Source organism: Nycticebus coucang, chromosome 1 (assembly GCF_027406575.1).
Source record: "Nycticebus coucang isolate mNycCou1 chromosome 1, mNycCou1.pri, whole genome shotgun sequence".
NCBI classification, from domain to species: Eukaryota; Metazoa; Chordata; class Mammalia; order Primates; family Lorisidae; genus Nycticebus; species Nycticebus coucang.
Genome location: NC_069780.1, coordinates 99799966 through 99805965, shown reverse-complemented (window position 1 = coordinate 99805965; position 6000 = coordinate 99799966). Strand labels below are relative to the sequence as shown.

At 35.3% G+C, this 6000-nt stretch overlaps 1 protein-coding gene across 1 annotated transcript in view; it reads left to right on the top strand.

Annotated features, from left to right (window-relative positions):
* The first annotated feature begins 286 nt into the window (after positions 1-286).
* TENM3 (teneurin transmembrane protein 3) overlaps positions 287-6000 on the top strand; it is a 953923-nt gene continuing 948209 nt past the window's right edge. The window contains exon 1 of the mRNA XM_053585025.1: positions 287-401. The gene's annotated coding sequence lies outside the window, so the exon portion shown is untranslated. The remainder of the gene's footprint in view (positions 402-6000) is intronic.

Here is a 6000-nt window from a genome sequence, read left to right as displayed (position 1 = left end):
ACTTCAGTGATTTCATGAAGTGATTGTCCAAGAGTTGAAACCAATGTTGACGATGGATGCCCCCCCTCCCCCACAACTTGTAATGCCACAGATGATTGAGAACCAAGTGCCCTTTCTATTGTTTGGAATATTCCCTTCCAGTTGTGGTGTCTTGCGTCAACTAAAGAACTACACTTGCTTTCATATATGACACACTTGCTTTTAAAAATCTAATTAAAACTTTCTTTTGGGTCCTTAGGTAGAAAGATGGCTCTGCTGAGATGAGCTCTTAATTAATGCACTGAGAACCTGCGAGTCCCACCTCTCAACAGGAATGATTGACGTCCAAGGATACATAAATTACATTAATTGAGCTCTGCCTCTATACACACGTTCCACAGCCGCCTCATCAGAGAAGCCGGGTGAGTAGACCAGCATAAAAGTTACCTCAGTATGTTCAATGCCTTCCCAAGGGGTGGATGAGGAACTTTCCAGACTGTTGCACATTTATTACCACAGAAAGCAGTTCTTTTCTTCAATTTTAAGATGTAGGTTTCCTGTTGTAGGGATTTTGTTTAATTATAAAAATTAGCATTTTTAACATGGCCATTTAAATTTAAATAATTACATTCTCTTCCCAATTTCCAAGCAGCGAAACTTGCAAGCCAATTACAATATGCAAAAATCATTTGGCATCATTTGTTGATACTAAATTGTGTTGCATAGCAACCAGTGCATATGCTATGGGAGGGATTGTTTGAAATCAAATCCTATTTTAGTCCCTGAATTTACCTAACTGTAAACACACCTAATCCCCCAGCTCAGCCAAAGACTCTACCGAAATGTTTCTTTTTTGTTTATTTCATTCCGCAAGAATTGCATAGGTATTCTCAGGCTCTTAGTTTCATGAAATCTAGTACACTCCTTGGTATAATCTAGGTGATTTATTAGTCTAAAATAAAATTCAGGGACAGGGCTGTTTGCTAAAAATGAACATCATTATACTTCATTGGACTTCCCCATGTATAAATCTTGACGTTTTTAATGATGGATATTTTTAATTCCTTAAAAATTATGAAAAACTCACTAATTCAATGATATTTGACAAAAAGAGAAATAATATGAGAAGTTTGGGATACTAAATTATTTGTTTGACATAAATTGCTAAAAATATATTATTATTCAGACAAAAGACACCTAGGAGTTAATTTTTACAATATAAAACTTTTAAAGGCCAGAGTGAGGTGATGAAGCCCCCAAGAAGGCGTGATTAAGAAATTATTAAGCATGAAGGGTTACAGCAAAATGAAGAGAATTGGGGAAAGCGCATGGCGAAAACAAAAGGAAAAAGTACAAATAACATAAACTCTGCCGCCAGTCTTGGAAATAATAAATAAGTGACCAAACCTAAATGTGTTCCAAAAACAGCACTGGAAAAAAGTAGAGGAAAGGGTAACAAGGAGGAAACAGATCTAGATTCAGAAAATATTTAACAGGGACTGCCATGAACTAGGAACAAAAGTCAAAAAGAATTCTTTTGCTATTTTGGATCACTGAAACATGCAAGAGACCGTGTTGCTTCCCTCTGGCTTTCCACTCCACCATACTTTGCTGGCCCACTGTCTCAAATTGGGAAAATGTGGAGCTCCACTTAGGAGAAAACGTCAGATGCTACATGTCTATCAAAACAGCTTTATTATTACCTGTGAGCTAACCTGAAGTGGAGAAACATTGAGAGATACGAGAAAATGCTGCGCTGATGAGCTCGTAAAAAGTATGAAATGCTTTTGGCATAGAGACACTCTTACTAAGACTGAAAGGGAATAAAAATGTAAGATCTGTAATTTGGTGACAAATAGTATCCAAATACAATGTATTTCAATGAAATACAAATAATATAATATTTCTATTTAAAAAATATTTAAGTAACTCAAAAAGCCACTGTTTATGTTTATTTTCTATAATTTTGTGTTCACACCACAGTCACTTACCATAGATTATATGCTAAGCAAGGGGTGGTACTTGAAGTGGTTTTCTATGAAATTACACTGGAAATGACCTACATCTGTTCAGATCTCTTGAGAATTTACACATTTGACAGTCACAGAAAGGCGGTACCACTGTGTGCTTCATTAGTGCCCTAGCTGTAGAAATATTTATTAGTAGAAAAAGTAACCATATGTTCATAATGTTGGCAGATAATTCTACTGAATTCACATATTTTTAATGCAGTTAACAGAAAACTCAACATACTTGAACAATACTACCTTGGTGATACCTTTGCAGATGAGCTGGTAAAATTGTGCCTGAATTAGTGTCAAGTTTTTTCTTTTCATGTGTTGGGTGATTAGACTACTGGCCCCTGACACAAGACCGTAATTCAATAATTACCTGATAAAGTATTTCTTTCATAGAAGTACTTATGCCTTTTAATATCTGTATATTCACTCAACAAATACTTAGGGTTTTATGTACCTATGTTTTTTTTGTTTTTTTTTTTTCTGGTGCTAGAACTTTGAGATTAAGCCAAACAGGTTTCAAAAAATAAAAAAGGACTTCCTGGCCCTCCTGGGGTTTACACTCTTGTGAGGAGAAACAGACTACAAAAAGAATAATAATAGTTGGAAGAATATAGCTCTGTGTGTGTGCCTGTGTCTATGTCCAATGGTGATAAGCACTACGGAGAAAAATAAAATGGGGAAGGATGAGTGGATGAGTTTTGTAAATAAGGAGATCTTAATGAGAAAGCAGTATTTGAGCAAAGACTTGAAGGAAGTGAGGGAAGGAACGCTGTAGATATTGGGGAAAGAGTTCTAGGCAGAAAGAAATAGGTGCAACAGCTCTGGGGAAAGACCCCCTTATATATGTTTGAGAGAAGTTTTGCTGGTGTATTCAAGAAGTAAATTGCCATCGATGGACCAAAGGGCAAGTGAGTGCAAAATATGTTTCAGTATCTAGTCAAATTGCCTCCAATAAAACTACACAAATTTATACTCCCACCAGCAGCAAATGAGAGAGCTGCTTTCCTCATTTCCTCATAACCTCATCCTTGCCAACATTAGTTATTTAGCATTTTAAATTTTTATTATGTTGGTAGAGGGGAACATTGCTTCTTGTTCCTTTTTATTTGCACTTTAACTAAAAATTAATATCTTTTCATCTGTTTATTGAGCATTAGAATTTCTTTCTAAATTGGTTTTCCTAAATTGTTTGTCCTTTTTAAAAATTAAATCAAACTTTTTATTTCGAGATCATTGCAACTTCACGCGCAATTATAACAAATAGTTGAGCTAGAGAGACCCGTATACCTTTGACCCTATTTCTCAGCTAACATCTTATAAAACTGGAGAACATTTTAACCAAGATGTCCACTTTGATCCAGTCAAGAGTCTAGTTTTCCTAAGTTTTGCCCATTTTTCTATTGTAGTAATTATCTTTTTATGATTGATTTAAATATTTTCTTTGAAAATCCTGAAAATTACCTTATCGAACATATGAAATACATATTTTCTCCCAGATTTTCATTTGCCTTTTGCTTATATTGATGACATTCTAGGCTAATTGTTTTCCATCTTTTCTGTATGGACTTCTGAGTTTCACATCCTACTTGTGAAAATCTTATCCACTTTATAAATTTGCCTTACAAAACCTTTATGGTTTTATTTTTCAGATTACAATATTGATTTATTTTAAATTTATTTCTACGTGGAGAATTAAGAGTTGAGGTTTATTTCTCTTCAAATAGTTAGCCAGTTGTTTCTGTTCTATTTATTTGAAATATCACTTATGCCCTCATCAAATTTCTGTATCACTTTGGGTCTATTTCCCCTTTGATCGTTTTCCCCCTCTCTTCACGTCTCTGCCGGAACCAAGCTATTTAATTATTGTGCCACCGCGATCTGGTTTAGCAGATGACAGGGCTAAGCGTCCTCCTTGCTTCCTTCTCCCCACCCCCCGCCCCAAGAATTCTTCTGGCAATTTGTGAATACTTATTTTTTTAACCTAAAACCTTCAGCATCACTTTGTCAAGTTAAAAAAAGTTTTCTATTGATTTTTCAATTTGAATTGCATTACTGTTAAATTCTCTATCTCTACACTATGTAATATCCTGATCTAAATGCCTGGTAGCTTTTGCCATTCACTTTTTCTCTTTCAAGTTCTTCAGTGGCAGTGCTGGTGGCAGCAAAATACAATAGCCAGAAGGCAAGTAAAGAAACAGATTTTTTTCATGTTTACAGAGGTAGGTGTACCCGAAATGAGCATCTTGTGTACATAAAAAGAGTAAGTTGTAAAAATAAAATATGTTGGGTTGGATAATCATCTATAATGTTAACACTCCAATTGCTTGTCATGTAGAGGAAGGTTGTGCTTTAATTAAGCAATAAGACACGACAGGGTGTGAATTATAGAGTAATAATTCCTGTCTAGCATATTGTTAGACAGGAGGCCGAGGGCCAGGTGTCACGGTATATACTACGCATAAATTATTACACTGTAACTTAAATCTAGAACATTACAGAATAATTCTAAAATATTTTTCAAATAATTTTTCTAAATGAGAAGTACAAGTTAAAGGTATTCCTTAAATTCTATATCAGAATTATCTATTATAATGCTGTAAGTTTACGATGCCAAAGTAAAGCTTTTACTTTCAAAGAAAATTATAGCAAGAATATATAGTAAAGCTGGCTTTGTAATTGATCATTCTCTAAACAATATTGTTGTAGAGAAAGTTTCTAGGAAAAAGGCACATTAACTTGACTTTTGGTCTTTCATGAGATTAAAATGGTGGGAGCTGTTGTGAGAAATGTTAAGAAGGGTCCTTTGGGCTTTTATTCTTTGCAAAGCAACACTAACCAATAACTCTAGCATAAATATTTCTGAGGAAAGAAAATGAATTTCCCTGAAAAAAAACTTGGCAAGGGGTGGAATAATTTTGCAGAATTTTGGGTCCTTTTAAAATCGGTGTAATTTGTAATCCTAACACTTTCCCATGTAACACCCATTTTGAAGCTCCTCTTTTGTTGAGACGTTAAAACAGATCTCTTATCACAAGAAAACACATTGTTTGAAATGCTGCTTTTTAAAAAAAGAAAACTCATTTCTGCCCATTCAAAAGAAAAGTGTTTGAGGGCAAGTATGTGACTATGTTAAAGAGAAAGACCCCGCTTGCTTTTCATCTGCAGAACACTCTGGCTAGCAGAGTTTCAAAAGACAATTTCTTTTTAAAGTCATATTTTTGTACTTTTATTGCCAATATTGTATACTTTTAGGGTGGTTGGTGCGTGTTAACAAGTTCAGCTTCTTTTGTGAATATGAAGAGATGAAAGTTATAAGATAACCTCAGACCATTCATTTTGTGTTTGATTCTTCTTTGCATTAACGCCTGTGACTGCCAAATTTGATCTCTTTAAGCGCCATAACTAGAGTTAGATTAATATATGGATCAAACAGTCTTTGGCAAGGTACATTTAAAGAGGCTTCAGAAACACCCACCTGCCCAACACTTGTCTTTTAATATCTTAGTACAGGGCCACTAATTATTTATTTTCTGGATTAAATTTGCCTTTCCAGTAGTCCCTTAGAGAATAAACTTCATCCCAAGTCAATGACAAAGAACCCAGCGATGAGCTATGAATCTCCTAGCAGAGACGAGTTTAACTGTTTGCTTTAGTGCATGCAGAAAGCAGAGAGGAAATAGGAGGTGAGAAAATTGTGTTGTATTGGACATGGAAAGAAAAAGTTTCTAGCTGTGAAACTTGTATGAGCTGTGACTATAAGTGACAGATCCTCAGCTGATGGAAGGTGACTTGGAAGCCCACTTTGTTCATGATCGGGAGGTAGCAAAACCTCTGGAGGAGAAAGCAGAATCACGAGTTCTTCAGGCAAGGCTGGGCCGCATCTTCTTATCCGGTGCCTTGTATGTGTCCTAAATGATGAAAAAGTCAGCGAAAGCCAAAGGAAACTTTATCTTCTGTACTTAATACGCTTACCAACTTCTTCACTTGTGACAGGTCCATA